Source organism: Leopardus geoffroyi, chromosome D4, assembly GCF_018350155.1.
Source record: "Leopardus geoffroyi isolate Oge1 chromosome D4, O.geoffroyi_Oge1_pat1.0, whole genome shotgun sequence".
In the NCBI taxonomy this organism is placed as follows: domain Eukaryota; kingdom Metazoa; phylum Chordata; class Mammalia; order Carnivora; family Felidae; genus Leopardus; species Leopardus geoffroyi.
Window position 1 is genome coordinate 92,208,698 of NC_059342.1, and position 16,173 is coordinate 92,224,870.

The 16,173-nt window shown below is 64.8% G+C and overlaps 1 long non-coding RNA gene across 1 annotated transcript; it reads right to left on the bottom strand.

The window, feature by feature from the left end:
- Positions 1–8,741: 8,741 nt before the first annotated feature.
- LOC123592971 lies at positions 8,742–15,952 on the bottom strand. The gene is made up of 2 exons (XR_006710028.1): positions 15,845–15,952; positions 8,742–11,178 (listed from the first exon to the last, which is right to left on the bottom strand). It is a non-coding gene; the product is annotated as an uncharacterized LOC123592971 (long non-coding RNA).
- Between the last annotated feature and the right edge of the window lie 221 nt (positions 15,953–16,173).

A 16,173-nucleotide genomic window follows, 5' to 3' on the forward strand; every position in this document is an offset into this window, starting at 1 on the left:
GTCCTTCTGCCAGGGAGCTCAGAGAGGCCCTGGCCGGTGACATCAGGAGAGGAGGGGCGGGCAGAGGGATGCCAGCTCCTTAATTAGATCCTCGTCCCCATGAGCAAGACAGCTGTCACACCACTGCAGGACGCAGGACGAGCTTGCAGGGAAGGCTGGTCAAAGGGGGAGGCAGGGTCACACTTTCACGTTTTCACAGGTCTTCTGGGAGTGAGGCATCCAAACTCGTCCCCGTGACGGGTGGGAGCCGGTCATTCACGTAAGAGCCCCAAGTTGCGGTCAAGCGGTAACTCAGCCTCCAAGGCCCCTGCCCGTTCCTGGTGTGACAGGAGCCCGTCCAAGCCCATCGGGCAGGGGCTGTTCCGTAATTACAGCTGTAATTATGGGCCAGCTTCTTGGGACTGTCCCCTAATGACAGAGGGGACAGCAAGTGTACAAATACCTGTTCTGAGTTCCAGGAACAAAATAATGACCCAAGAGGTCCAGAATGGATTTGCTGTCTCCGACTGAGTATTTGCTAGGGAAAATATTCCTCCAGGATACTAAATACGCAAGAAAAATGGTTCCATCCAGAGAGCAAATAAAACAACCGGCCAGCCACTAAATCTCCCAGATTCCAATAACTGAATATATTGGCTGATGGCAGGACATCTGTGGATGAATTTTCTTTATTAAAAGTCTGGCATGGAATCAAAACCCACGGCTCTTTGGGGGAACTCGAGGCCACGGCACGAGACACCCAGCTCTGAGTGCGGCTGGGCCCGGGGCTTTCCCATTTCCGAAGTCCGTGACGGTTGACCCCACGCGCCTGTCCGTGGAATCTTCTGTGGCTCCCGTAGACCCACGGGGTCCTGTAGACCAGGTGGGGGGAGGACGCCCACTCTCTCGCAAGCCAGCTGGAAGGGGGTCGCGGCTGCGGGGGCGGAGGTCATCTCTGGCTCTTGGGAAGCAGGGGGGCGCCATGCAGACGCCGGGTCACATCCGTGAGCAGGGTCAGAAATGAAGGGCAGTGGTGATTGCAGATCACTGAGCACACGAGACGGGGGTGGATGGTGGTCCTTTACTGGAACGTTCAACCGCGTTCTGTTTGGAGGTTCCAAGGGGAACTCGAGCACAGACCACATTGGAAGCTGATGTTGGCACCCGCCCCGCCCCCATGTGCCCCTCTGACCTCACACGCACCCTGGAGATGAGGTGACGCTCCCTGTCTCCAGATCGGGGGCCTCGGGCTCCAAGAGGCCCAGTCGTCTCTCGGGGCAGCTGACCTTCCAACCACGATGGTGAGGACCTACACGAAGGGAGGCATCTGAATGTTCCAGACTCTTAGAGGTCCCTGGAGAGGCTGAGTGGACGCTGGGGCGGGGCTGAGCCGAGGTTTGGACGCCGAGCGGTTCCTCGGGGCGAAGTGAACCCCCCCCCCCAGAGGCCGGAGGGGGATTTGGGTCGGATCCTTGCTCAGCCCCCTAGCTGGCGTGGCTCCGAGAGACGTGGCAACTTTCACTGAAAGAATCAAGGCCGGGAGGAAGTGGCCGTGGGAACTTGGGCGCCACAGGGCGGGAGGCTGGATTCCCCGGGTGCATCGGAGGGGGCTCTCCGGGGCCTGAGGAGCCGGGAGCCCGACGGTCCATCGGATGCTGAGCGCGTTGGGCCTGGCGGAGCAGAGCTTTGTCAGTGTGAAAGGGCCACGGCAGATCCGCTCACCATCGGGTAAGGTGTCCCTCCCCTGGTGGCCCAGACCGGCGGTACTGAGGAGACCGTCTGGAGAGAACAATCTCCATTTCCTGAATAAATTGTTTCCAGAAGGGTCTCCTGTAATTTCATTTTAATAAATCTACTGTTAGAGATTGTTTTCACAGGCTGTGAGGACAGGGAGTCCTTCGGAGCCAATAACAAGGAGAGGCCTCACCCACACCCACTCTTCTTATACGAAAGGCGCCCCGCCTCTACACTCCCCTGCCCCCTTGCTGTCCTCGTGTAGCAACTTCTCCTTGAAGGCGACATTGGGAGCACGGAACCGTGCCCTGCTGCTTTGCACGCCGCGTGGCGTCCCATCGCGCAGAGGTGACACAAAGTGCTTAAGTGCAGACATTTTGCCACGACTCTAAGAGCGCGGCGAGGTCCTGCCTTCTGAGGGATCCTCGGGAACCCCCCGTCCCGCGTGGTGCCGCGCCACGTGCGTTTTGCAGACGCCGACCCCGGAGGGCAAGGAGCGGCCGGAACCCGCTGCCGAGTGGCAGGCTGGCCCTGAACCCGGGGCCGCCGGGCCCTGCGCGCCACGCTCCCCGCCCTCGGCTTGCCCGTTGGCACGCACAGCATGTGTGAGTCACCGGAAGCTTGTTCATCACCCAGCAGGCGGCGGAAGGTGCCAGAACGGTGTGCCTGGTCCTCCGGCCCGGGGGCTGTTGAGTCACTTTGCTGCAGGGTGGCAGCGGGAGGGAAGGGACAGGGGTCTGTCGGGGGGGGAGGGGGGCGGCCGGCAAGTAGGGGAGCAGGACCTCCCTCTGGGTGCCCGTCGTCCTGCCGCCCCAGCACACGCGCCTCGACACACGTGTGCACGTATGGGTGTGCAAAGCACGCGTATGCACACACACGCACACACGCGCGCGCGCACTGGTTAATTCCAAGCCCCTGCAGGCTAGCGCCCGGGACCGTCTCCGCCATGACGAAACGGGGGTGGTCACTCGCCCGGCCCCCTTCCAAGGGAGACTCCGCCCAAAGGACTTCGCCCACCGGCCCCGCCTTCCCAGCCTCCCGGCCCGCCCCAGCCCTGCGCCATCGCATCCACGCATCCACGGAGGGCCTCCACCTTGCCCCCACCACCCTTCGGGGCCTGGGCTCCGTGGCCTGACGCGGGCCGCGTGGGAGGGGTGCTGGAGAGCGCCCCACGTGACGCTGGCACCCGGTCCCCGTTCTCAGGAGGCGGCCACGGCCCCACGGTACCCCTGCCCAGCTGGCCGGGGCACCAGGCGTCGGCAACGACTTCAGGGCGCGATCCCTCGCTCTCCGCTTCCCGGGAGGGGGTGCGCTGCAGCCAGGCCCCAGGTGACCTCCAGGCCAGGGGCCCTCCGGCCCTCCGGCCTCCCTTTCCTGCTCTGGGAAGCTTGTGTCCTGGCAGGGGATCCCTTGCCTCGCCTCCAAGGCACCGCTGTCCTCACGAAGCAGGTGAAGACAGTGAGCCCCGGAGAGCCCAGCTGACGCCTGAACCTGTCAGCACCGCTGGTCGAGGCTGACCCGGGATGCGCCTCTGCTGAAGGCACAGCCGTGCCTGGAGACGTTGGTGCCGTGTCATATAGCCGTCCCCTAACGGCCAGAGTTTCGGCTGCCGGTGCCCCGATCCCGGCCCCGACCCCGGGGCCACCTTCCTCCCCCAGTCAGGCCTGGCAGGGGGCTGACGCCGTGAAAAAAAAAAACCCCAGTAGTTTCCTGATTGATCTGCCCCCGCTACCGGCTTGAAACTCAGGTCTCCGAGAGCGATGTCGCTCCCCCACACTCTCATTGTTTCATTTCTGCTTATCGGATTCTGTGTCGTCCCGGGGGGACGTCCCCTCTGCCTCCCTCCAACAGCTTCTGCTACAAGGACATCGCTGGCCCTCGGCACGGGCGAGGAGGAGGTGCCCCTGCCCTCCCCCCCCCCACCCCCCACCCCCAGCGCTCCCAGGCCCGGCCCTGCCGCCTCCTTTAATTAGCGGGACAGTCTCGGCTGTCAGCTCCCGGCTGCCTGTCTGGCTTAGGCCGGCGCCCGTTGTCCTGTTAAATCGGTTGTGGCAGGCCATAATAAAGAAGAAAAACAGCGGCTGCACCAGGTGAGCGGAGGGGCCGATGCTTGCCCAGGAAGGGCCCAGAAAGGAGACATTCAATTAAAGTTTTACTCCGGCTCCAGGCCCGGCCCTCGCAACCAGGGGCTTCAGACATGACTGAGGATGGGGGCGCCTGGGGGGCTCAGTCAGTTACGCGTCCGACTTCGGCTCAGGTCATGATCTCGTGGTTTGTGAGTTCGAGCCCCACGTCGGGCTCTGTGCGGACGGCTCGGAGCCTGGAGCCTGCTTCGGATTCTGTGTCTCCCTCTCTCTCTGCCCCTCCCCCGTTCATGCTCTGTCTCTGTCTCTCAAAAATAAATAAACATATTTTAAAAGTTTTTAAAAAGAGGAAAGAGAGAAATGACTGAGGACGGACAGGATGTGCTTCCTTGAGTCCGGCCTCCGGAAGGCTGTCTGTGCACGCGTGACCCCCGGGTGCCGAGGGGCTCTCCTCCTGGCCAAGGAGATGAGACAGTTCCAGAAGGCGTTCGCCAGCCCCCGGTTCTCTGTTGCAAAACCAGCAGCTAATTTTGCCCGTAGAAGGGCAATGAAGTAACAGAAAAATTCAGGCAGCCTCTTCGAGCCAGGCATGATTCCGTAGGTACAGGCTTAATGTAATCTGAGAGATTTTCTGGTAAGAAACACCCTGTTCTGAGACCCTCGCCTTCTCTGGCCCCCAGCACGGGCTGTCAGGGCGTTTTGCAAAGGAAGCCACAGGGACACGTAGGCACCTAGCACTGGGAGGGGTTGCTGCCCGCTGGAAGCCAGCGTCACCTGGTCAGACCCCTGCTCCAGGGCTGGCCGGCGGGGCCCTCAACTGACCCTCCAGGGCTGTGGCTTCCAAAGGCACCGCGGTGAGGACCCCCCGAGCCCACCCTTGCACAGCATGGAGGCTGGGCCTTCGGGATGGCGATGCTGGGGCCCGGCTAGTGGTCGGTCGGTGCCCCTGACTCCGGAGCACAGCGTGCTGGGTGCCAGGAGAGCCCCTCGAGTTCATCCCTCATTTCGTCTGGGCGGCCATCCCATCGCAGGGGCCGGGAAGCCCAGGCCGGAGCAGTCGGTGACCTCCAGCGGCCTTGGGGACGGGTTGGCCCTGCCCACCACCTTGCTGCACTCAGGGAGCAGCCTCTCCGACCACGGACGGATCGCCCCAGTGACAAGCCCCCTCTTGGAGCCACGGGGCCACATGGTCTCGGGGAGACCGCAAACGTCGGGTCTGCTCGTCTCCGGCATGGCATGGCAGGACCTTTGTGCCCTCTGCCCGGCACGTTTGCCCCAGAGGCTCACAGAGCAGACTTTCTCTCCACCTGAAGGTGAACCCCACCTGCAGGGGCACGTCCATCACCTGCGTGCGAGTCTCTGGGTGTCCCCAGGGCCCAGCTCTGCCCCTGCATGACGTGGACACATAGTCCCACCAGAGCATCGAGGAGGAAGGCTGGTTCAAGCTGGGCACGGGCCTTCGAAAGGCAAAGGAAACTCCAGCCGCGGTCAGTTCTCCGTTCCAGTGGAGCAAACCTTTCCAGACGTCCTCGGAGGCGCCCGCTGTGCGCGGAGACGAGGTTGTTCGCGCCCTCCGGCACGCCGTCCCCAGGGGGCACAGGACCTGGCCTGGCTCTGGTTCTTGTCCCCCCCCCCCCCCGCCCCGTTCTGGCCTCTGCACACTTCCTCCCTGCTGCTCAAACCCGAGTCGGGTGCGACGCAAGAAGGACGAGAAGGGCCCGAGAGCCCCAGTGCCTTTGGGGCCGTGGAGGTCACACCGACGGTGCCCCTGCTGTAGCTCGAAATCGCCCAGGCCCCACATCAGGGGAGGCTGCCCGCCTGACAGCGCAGCCTCCCCCTCCGATGTCTCGGCGGAAGGAGCTAGAAGCAGTTTGCTGTGTGTGAATTATTCAGAGCAGCCGAAATGAAATGAGGAAATGAGGCGACGGGTACAGATACAGAGAGTCAGAAAATAGATCCTACCCCAAAGAATGCGTAAGGTTGACGGTGAAAACCAATTAGCTCTGAGTTACAGAAACATTATTTGGTGAGGGGCAGCCCGTCGTTTCGAGAACGGTGCCCGTAAATCGCGTTTCTGCAGACAGGCTCACTCGCGCTGTTCCGCGGCCTCTTCCGTGATGTTTGCCGCACGGGCCTGCGGCAGATTTCCAGGGAAGGGCAATCTGTCGCGTCTCCATCTCGTGGACTCGTCTCCACGTGCGCCCCTCGCACGCGTCCCACCCTGGCCCCAGACAGCGTCCCTGAGCCGCGGCCTCCACCCACCTGGACTGGCCCCAACCACGGGTGTCACGGACGTGCCTCAAGGCGATCGCTCAAGCCAGCGGGACAGACGCCTCCGCGGAGCCGTGCGATCCCCCTCATGGTGAAATTATCCCAATCTGGGCTCCGCTGGCTCTGGGTCTGGGGCTCGCTCAGACCATCTCCAAACACGCTGCTCGTTTAAGCTTCTCTGTGAGACTCGTTTGGCCCGAGACGGGGCATCCCCTGTGGGAAAGTGGGAGCAGAGCTGCTGTGTGGACGTTAAGACCATCGGATAACAAATAAACCAGGCAAAAGCTTCAGGGCTCTAGAATTTTCCCTGACGGCGGGACATGGCCCTGGGGCTACTTGGTCTGGTCTAGAATTTTCCCTGACAGCAGGGGCACTGGGGCCGGCAGCCCTGGGGACATGGACCATGACCTTGCTCGTCAAGGTCACCTGTGACATCGTGCCCAGGAGCCTCTCTCCGGGATTCCTGGTGGACGCACAGCATGAGAAGCGAGAGGCAGGTGTGTCCCCGGTGCTGCAGCCACGGGTCAGGCTGGCCTGCCGGGCTGGCTGGGCGAGGCCATGGCTCTCCCTACTCACCTCCCCCTCTGAGCTACCCGACCTCGATGCCCAAGGAGCTAAGGCTCTTCAAGCCTGATGTTCTGGGGTTCCCCGCACAGGCGCCTGCTGTATGGAGGGCCCTGCAGCCGTGGGGAACACAGAGACCCATAAACCCGGGTGTCTGCACAGAGGGGGGTGAGCTCAGGGCCTTGTAAATGGCCAGAGGGACCCTCCGTTTCTGGGGCTGCTTTGACGCATTGGTCGGTGTGGGACGTAGCCATCTGCTTCTGAGCTCGGTTAACCAAACAACCGTTCATCGGTTCACCCATCCAGAATCTCCGGAGCACCTACCTACGGTGCCGGGTGGCGCTTTGGGCACCGGGGATGTGGTGGTGAAGGCAGGCTCTCCTCAGCAGGCCTACCATGTTGGGGGTGGAGGCGGAGGGGGCGGCTAGAAATCAGAAAGCCCACGGCCGCTGGCAGCAGGGGTGGAGAGGGATGGGAGAGAAGGTGCCTCTCCCGGGAGGCACCGTCCACGGGGATCCGAGTCCCCGGGACGGACGCACGCCTGGCGTATGGGAGGAAGAGCCAGCCAGCAGGTGTGGCTGGAGCCAGAGGGAGGAAGGACAGGGGCGCAGACGGGAGGAGGGGAGGGTCGCCGGAGAAGTTGGGGTGCCCGGTGCCGTAGCCCTTTTGAGAAGCTGGGAAGGAGGGGGGCAGCCGGGGAGGGGCCCGGGGCCGAGGGCAGGTCTGCGCAGGTGGGGATGCCGGGCCGCAGGGGGGCCGTCAGGGGGCCGGGCGGGCAGTTGCAGGACACAAATCCCCAGGGGTAAAAAGGGACTCACGGAAACAGGGGCCTGTGGTGGGTCCGGACGCCCCACTCCTGGGAGCAGTAGAGCTTCGGCAGACGGGCGGGGGGGGTCCTGGGGGGACGGCGGCCCCTTTCCGTTTGCCCCTGTGTTCTCAGTGCAGAGAGGGGAGGTCAGCGTCAGGTGAGGGGGGACTTGGGAGAGGGGGCGTAGGGTCTCGGGTTTCAAGGCAGTGCTGGGAGTCAAAGGTCCCTGGGCGGCCACAAGCACACAGAGCAACAGATCGATGGGTTAACCGCTCGGGGGCCGGGCCTGTCGACCGCAGTGAGAAGGTCACTTCTCACGGCACAGGGAGCGAGTGGGAGCGAGTGGGAGCGGGGTGACCGGGAGGGGTCATAGACGCCGTGCAGGTCAGGCAGGGTGGCCATCTGTCGTGAGAGCACGGCCCCGTCTGAGGATTTACAATCCTGGAGGCTGGAGGGAGGGAGGCTGGAGCCAGGATTTGGGAGGAGGAGATACCCCGGGGTGACCCACCGCCAGGGTGGCCCCGGTGGGGGGGCCAGCAGGCCAATGGAGCCGAGGGGCTGAGCGGCCGCCGGGGCAGGACCGTGCACAGAATGCTGCCGGCAGTTTCCGCAGGAGACGGGCTGGGGCTTCACAGAGCGGGGAGACGATGGGGTGGGACCACTTGGAGAAAGAGCCCCCCACCGGGGGGCTGCGGGGGGCCAGGTCCCAGCCCCGGGGGGACCAGCCGTCCGAGCAGGAGGGAGGAGGGAGGCGTGGGGCTGAGGCCAGGAGCAATTCGAGGGCACCCAGGTCTCAGAGCTTAAGGAGGCAGCTGGGAGCAATGGCCTGCCAAGCCGGGCTCTCTGGGGCTGGCCACCTCCCTTCTGGATGAGAAGGGTCCAATCTTAACAGGTGGAGCCTCCAAGGGGGCGGGTCCAGGGAGGGGTTTTCAGCAGATGCAGAAAGAACTTTCCCTGGGTGGTGAGCTCCCCACCACTGGCGATATGCAAGCGGAGGGGAAGAAAATCACCGGCGGGGCGCCTGCTGCGTGAAGGCAGGGCCGGATCTAGCGACCTCTGTTCTGTCCCCAGCCCCCATGGGGTGCGAGCCTGAGTCTCCCTGCAGCCTCTGCCCGCTGGGCCTCGTTGACGGGCCCTGGGCCATCCACCCGGCACCTCCAGGGCACCGCCCGCCCTCCCGGGGCCATCTGCTTGTGCAGCGGGCCAGATGGGTTTTCCGCACACCAGCATCCGGCTCCACACGCCCCCCTCCCCCCCGGCTCCCGCAGCCCGAGCGCACCCCCGGGGATGACATCTCAAAGTCAGCAAGATGTGATTTTATTGATTGGAGATGCTGGGCGTGTCGATTTCCTGCGCAGGGAAAAGCATGCGCTGCCCGGTCGCTTTCTTAAGTCGTAAAAGGCGTTGTGCGCGTAAAAGGGCCTCGTAAAACACCGGCCACCGCGCGCTGCTGGAACCGCTGACTTTCCGAATCAGGGAGATGAGTCTCAGACGAGCCTCGGTCTCCCTTTCTGCTGTAACACGGTCTCCCTTGAAACTGGGACGGGACTCGGCCAACATGTCCCTGAGGCTGCCAGAGGGCACAGGACACGGCCCTGGGGGGGCCGGGTTCCCAAAAGGCGCCTGCCAAGGCGCAGGGTGGCGGCCACGTGTCGCCCTGAGCCTCCCCTCCCCTCCAGGGAGGACCCTCGCTTCTCCGGGGGGAGAAGCTTCAGGGCCTGGTGCTGGCCCTCCCGAGCTCAGTCCCGGATGCTTCCACTCGCGGGCACGCTGGGTGCTCCGCACAGATTAAGAGAGAGACCCTCCCGATACCCACAGGGTCTCTGGCCCGCGGTCTCATGGACGGGCTGTGTTGTCTCTGACACGTTGGACGAGCAGCAGTGAGCGAGCATCAGGTTCCCTCCTCTCCTTCCAGGCGGTGCACGGGGACCCAGGGGCTTCGGGGGGCATCCGCGAGGATCCGGAGGGCTCGATCCACCCTGAGCCCCGAGCTCTTTGCCGAAAGGAGTGTTGAGCGGGTGCCACGCGTGGCTCACGCCGCTTCTGCATTCCCAAGGCCAGAGTCGGTCTGTGACCCCCATCTGCGCGCAGGGGAGGCTGGGGGAGGTCGTTTCCCGGAGGCCGGGGAGCCAGGAAGCCGGTGAAGGGGACCAGATCTTGCCAAAGCGGTGAGGATAAAAAGCATACCTCCGGGGACCTCTCGGGCCACAGCTTCACGGAGGCTGGAGGTGCAGCGCTGGGTGATCCCGGGGAGGGGACTCAACCTCCCTGAGCTCATGGCCTTGGTCCCCAGAGGAGAGGCTCACCCAGGTTGGCAGGGCTGCGGGCACCGGACGCAACGTCAACACAGGGCGAGGCCGTGCCGCGTTCATGCTGCGGGTACCTCTCACCCTGATCCTGCAGCCTCGTGGGCTGTCCCTTTCACCCCTTCATCCATCCCTCAAGGACGGGGCCAGCCGGGTGACTGGCTCCAATCGTGTACACAACGTGGGTGGATCGGTAAGTGAGGTCCTTCCAGAAGGCACGTGGGCCCTTTTCAGGACAAAGCCAGCTCACAGAGGGGCCAGATCCGTGACGGACGCCGCCTGCCGGCGGGACAGGACCTCCTCGGGCGCTGGCTGTGCCCCTCCCATGGCCACCATGCCGCGGCCGGGGACTCCGGTCACCCGTTGGCAGGAGAGCCATCGGGGGGCGATTCAGGCCCCCATCCCGGGCCTGAGGCGGCAGGACCCGGAGTGGCAGCAGGCAGCCACGGAGGGCTCTGAGCGGGGAGCAGGCCACGCTGGCGGTGCTGGAGAAGACGGAGGCAGAGCGGAGGAGGCCCGGCTGCGAAGGCAGCTGCCTGAGGTCACCACGTCAGTTTCCACCCAGAGAATGGAAACTATGTGGCTCCTGAAGGTCACACGAGGGAAGGTGAAGGCAGAGCCAGAACTAGGGTCTCCCCGCTGGGCCCGGCTGGACCAACAGGGCGGGAGGGGGCTCAGCCAGGCGCCCCGCGGCAGCGAGCGGCCCAAGCGAGCGGGGCCCCACTTCCGTTTCTCCAGAAAACAGCCAACGTGTTTTCTCGGGCGGTCACACCGGGCCACAGGAGGCGTGCCGCGGCTCAGACCCGGGTGACAAGTCAGGGCCCCCGGCCGAAGATCCCGGGGACGGGGCAGGCGGCGGCTGATCCCGCTCGTGCCGTGGGAAGAGCCCGAGAACCCGCAGGAGGGGCCCCCGGTCCGGGCAGGAAGCGAGGGACCCTCTGCTCGTCCGTCACCGGCCGACTGCTTGCTTCAGCGGCCTCTGGCGGGGCTGGCGCTGACACCGGCAGCCCGTTTCCGAGCATCTGGCCACATTATTTAGCTGCTTAATGACGGCAGGAGAAGCGGGGAGCAATCACGCACGTTAGCATGCGACGCATTCCACATCCCTAATTGCGTGTCGCAGCCACTCGTGGAAGAGCGCCGTGCACCCCGCCTGCGTGGCCGCGGCTTCCCGAGGACCAGGCCCCCTTGCAGCCGCAGCCGGCCGGTTTGGCCGGGGCCCCAGGGCTGCTGCTCTCTCAGGCCGAGCCGGAGCCGGGGTGACGGGGACAGACGCACACAGGAAAGGAGGGAAAGGGGCCGGGGACCCTGCGGAAGACGGAGTAGCAGCCCCCACGACGTCCACGTCCTGACCCCAGAGCCTGTGAACCGTGACCTCACACGTCAGGAGGGGTTGGCAGATGCTGAAGACCGACATGAGCCATCGATGGTTCTGGAGGAGGAGGGGTGACCCGGTGGCCTTTAGGGGTCCTTACCTGAGGGAGGCGGGGGTCAGGGCGGGGAAGACGCTGCTTTAAAGAAGCAAGAGGGGCCTGAAGCAGGGCGTGGGGACCCCGGGAAGGGCAGGGGAGGGAGGGATTGGCCAAGAGCTTCCTCGTGCACCCCCCACCCCTGCGCCTCGCTGCCCGGACTCACGGTGTGCCAGCAGGCCTGTGTGGCTTCTTAGAGCAGGAGCCCCAGGAAGCACCACGGGGGCCCTCCCCCTGCCCCTTGGGTCTCGGGGTCTCAGGGAGCTTGCAGGGGGGCGGACTGTGTGGGTGACAGGGGGTTCTGTCCACGTGCACAGAAATGCGGCCAGCTCCGAAACACATAGGTGGGCCCCCAGGAAGGGGCTCTCTCCTGCCGGGACCCCTACAAGTGGGAGGGGAGCAGGTGTGCTGGGGAGGGCACTGGGCTGGGGTCTGGCTGCTGGGGTGTCCCTGACCATCCCGAAAAACCTCGGCACATCGCCCTAAAAGACCAAGTGGGGGAAGGAGGGAGTTCACTGATGTGTCCCAGGGGGAGGGGGAGGGGCAGGGGGTGGGTAGACACAGCTCCTCCCCGCCCCCACCAGGTCACCGCCTCCTGCTAATATCTGAGGAGGGGAGGGCCACGACTAACCCCTAACCACCGTGCCCCCCATCCCCCAGCACAAGCAAAGCCTGGCACTGAGGGAGGCAGAGGGGGAGGGGGAGGGCAGAGAGAGGGGGGTGGGAAGGGGAGAGGGGGGCAGAGGGGGGGTGCGAAAGGGAGAGGGGAGAAGAAGGGGAGGGGAAGGAGGGAGGGGGAGGGCAGGGTGGGGAAGGCAAGGGAGGATTGAGGAGAAGGGGAAGGGAGTTGGAGAGGGGCAGAGAGTTGGGGGGGGGGGTTCCCTGGCCTGGGTCCCTTGGCCGCTCTTTGGTGAAGCCCTACCCCCCTCTACCGTGCCCTTCACCCCAAGCAGCTGGAGCAAAGGTCTGCACGCTTTCCGGAAACGCCTGCAGAGCAAGAGTGGATGGTGACCTTGTGTTTTAACTTCCAGCAACTCCGAGGGATCGAGCCCCCTCCCCCCAGGAGGAAGGACAAACCCCGGGAAGGAGCCTGGGCCATCTGTGGCTGTGGCCCGCCCCTCTGCAGGGGGGCGGGCGGTCAGGAGAAGGGCTGTGTGGCGGGACCCCACCTGGTCCTCCCAGGAAGCTGCTGGAAATCACCCTCCGCCGTGGGCTCTAACCCTGTGACGGAACTTGACGGAAGGACTGAGCTAAGAGACACCTGGGGGTTAGGGACAAATTTAGACCGTGCGTGTGAAAGTGCTGAGTCACGTCGCCTGTTTGGAAAACAGAGAGCTAATTAAGTTCGTGTCAGGGAACAGAGGAGGCAGTGGAAAAAACCTGCTCAGCTCACAGAGGGCCCAGGTCCCCCCTCCTGCGGCACGGGGACGGCAGGGCACGGGACGAGGACCCCGGGGAGCAGCTGGCCTCGCCCCCCCAGAGGGAGAGCAGGATCCGGAGAAAAGTCGGGTGTCTGCACCTCGAGGCCTGCCGGGTGGGCTGCTGGAGGGAGGGACGGGACTTCCGGCACCCTCCTCCCATATGCACCCCACCTTCTTTTCTCACCCCAGCACTGGCTCCCCTGCTGGGGCAGAGCCCGAGCGAGCTCTGCCCTCACAACTTACGGTCTGGCAGCCAAGACACGTGCGGGGGACGGCAGGGCCCAGCATCCGGTGGCCAGCGGCCGGCTGCTAAAGGTGCCGAGGGAGCGAATTCATGGGGGAGGCCGGTTGCGCGGGGGGCAGGTGGGGACGATTGGAGCCCGGGTCTGAGCAAATTTCGAGTGGCTCGCTTTGCAGACATTTGCAGGCGCCCATCCTGGGACACGCTGGTACGGGGGGTGGGCCCGGCCATGCCGGCCCCCAAGGAGCCCACGTCCAGGGGGACGTGCGCCCCATTCAAACGTTCACACGGAGGATGGGGCCGTGAAGCTGGGTCCTCTGTTCCCCGCACCGGCCCGTCTTCCAGGCTTCACCCCTCGGCCTTCCTCATCCGCACGGTGTCGGGGGCACACAGAGGGAGCGAGCCCGGGGCCGGAGGTCCTCCCTCCCTCTCCGCCGCCCCTCCTCTGGGAGGAGATGCCCGTGTGCCTGGGGGGAGGGGCCCTGGGGGGGCCCGTGTGCCTGGAAGGTGCTCCCTGAGCCACCACCCTCAGCAAAAGCAGGTGTAGAGGCTGACTGTAAGCCACGGGGACTCCTCCACACCGTCCGGGCGGGGGGTGTCGGGAGGGGCTGACTCCCTCTGAGTCTCTGAGAGGCTGTGGACTCGGGACCCCCCGGGCCTGGCCAGCAATGAGGTTCAGGGGAGGTCCTCGCCAGGGGACAGAGGCCCTCATTCAGTTTGGGGAGGGGGGATTGGTCCCAGGACCCCTGCTGACATCACAGACACGTGCAGAGGACCGGTCCGGAACCCTTTCCCGAGGACGGGTGGGCAGGGAGCCGGCAGGTGGGACCACCAGGATGGGACGCTGACTCCCAGCCCCTGCCGTCTGCCCCTGACAAGCTCCCAGCCTCATGGCCCCCTAAGTGCGTCCCAACCACTGTGGGCCCCGACGTCCTGCCCTCACAAACAGGCCTTGGCGAGGGCCGTTCCTTCTGCTGGGAGTGGCCTCCTCATCCCAGGTCTCAGATGAGTGTCACATTCACAGTGACACTCTCTCTGTTCCGTTAGACTTGGCCAAGCCACGGGTGGTTTGCCGAGCAGGGACGGTTTGCCAGTTCAGCTTCCTGGACCCAGACTTTTTTGGCCTCCATTCTGCCTCCCCTTTGTCTTCATGGCCCAAGATGGCAGCCCGAGCTCAAGCCCTCACATCTCTGTCCCAGGCATCAGGAGGAAGGAGAGGACAAAGGAGAAGCAGGTCGCAGGGTGATCACCCAACTGCCATTTGGGGACCGTCCCCAGAGCTGTCACATGACACTTCTGCTTGTCCCATTGGTCACACAACTACTGTCACGCAAGGGATGCTGGGAAATATTTTCTCCCCTGAAAACTGGAGCACCTGGGCCATCTGGTGTGCCTCAGATGCCCCTCGGGAATCTTCCAGCATGTGTGGTGCGCGTCTCCTGCTCCACGGAAGCCGTGCCCAAGCCCCTGCAAAAGCCCCGTCGTGCGGCCCAGGGCAGGGGTCCTGTCTGGGTGATGGGGAAGGATCCCAGCCGGGGAACATGACCACGGGAGACGGCTGACCCTGGACCGCGTCCCTCAGGATCCCCACCAGCCCCGCCCGGAGCCAGGAGCCCCGAGGCGAGTGCCACGTGTTGCTTCGGAAGCGAAACCTCTTGTTTCTCGAGCACAAGGCTGTCAGAGGCCGCGTCTCCTCACCGCCCTCCTGGCTTCCCAAGGTCAGAACACGAGAGGCCCCAGTCCTCCTAGCTCCCAAGGTTTGGGGAGCAGGGCGGGGGGCAGTCAGCACCAGCAGGGGACAGCCGCACTGGGGCCTCCGGCCGAGCGGCGCGGGTGAGTTTGGCCACAGGCTGATGTCACTCCCTGTCTCTGGGGGAGGGGGGTTGCCAAGGCCCGGACGGGTGGCGGCGTGGTTCTTCCACACCAGGTTCCCAGACTCCGAGCGGGGCCCAGAGGGGCTGAGTGAGGACGGCGGGCAGGGGAGGCCTCTGCTCCTGAGCCTTCCGTCCTGCGTCCTCTGGGGAGCCTCCCTGGAGAAGGCCCCCCTCTTCCGCCCCAGGGCTGCCCCGGCCCCCTCCGGCCCTTCCTGCAGCCCCGCTGGCTGGGCAGAGAGTCCGGAGGCACGCTGGCCGGCATCCGCTGAGCACCCGCTCCGAGCCGGGCCCTTCCAGGCAGGGGCGTGCCAAGCGCTCAGAGGCCCGCCCGGCCCCGGCCTCTCCTCCTTACTCTAGACTCGCCCACCGGCATCTGCACGCGGACGTCTGGCGGACATGTCCGCCCAGCGTGTCCCCGTCACCTTCAAAGCCCCCGCGCCGTCCCGTTCACCACACGTCACCACACTCCCCCCGCGGCTCAGACGGGAGCCCCAGGACGAGCCGTAGGCCCTGCGGTCCCTCCCCTGATATCCGGCCAACGGTAAGAGGTGTCCGTTCACTCAGCCCGCGACAGCTCGAAGGTCCTTCCGCCTTCACGGGAACCACCTCCGCCTTCTGGGCCTGAGCAGATGCCCCCAGGTCCCCACCCCACCCTGCCGCCCCACCACCCAGCCTCGGTGGCCCGTCAGCGGACGGAGGCTGTAGGCTCTGGCTCCCGCCGAGGTTGGCTCCGAGCTCCCCCAGGGTCTGGCGCTGCTCCGGGGGAGGGTCCCTCCCGCCCGTCCCAGCTCCCAGGGACAGTGACCCTCGGCTTGAGGCAGCGTCCCTGAGTGTCACTCTGGTCTCACTTGGCCTCCTCTGTCCTTCTCTGCTAAGGACGTTTGCCCTTGGATTTTGTTCCCACCTAAACTAGGATGATCTCATCTCATGATCCTTAACTTAATTACGTCTACAAAGACTCTTCCCAAGGAAGGTCATGGTGACAGACTCTGAGCAGGCATATCTTTTGGGGGCCACCGTCCACTCCACTAGCGTGTGTCCCTTGTCCTTCCCATCTTCCAGCATCTCCGCACCTGCAAAAGCTTCACCTCACCTTCCTCCTTCCCAAGGCAGCGCCCTGTCTGTCTATCTCGTCATCCTCTGTGCCCGGAGTGGGTGGACACTGTAAATGCCTGTCTTCTGCTCCGAGGAATCCCAGGCAGGGTGTAGGCGGCCAGCAGGAGTCCCTGCCGGGCCCCCTGGCCCCAGACAATAGAAACCCAGGGTGGAGACTGGACCGAGCCGCCCCCACCGGCCGCGTCCACAGGCCCCTCGGTCCGCGTGAGAGCGCGAAGCTCAGGCTCCCCGAGGGGCCTGCACGACGGTGCGTGGCAGGTGCCCAGGCCTCCGCGGCCGGTCTGGGAGCACAGAGGCACGTTGGCA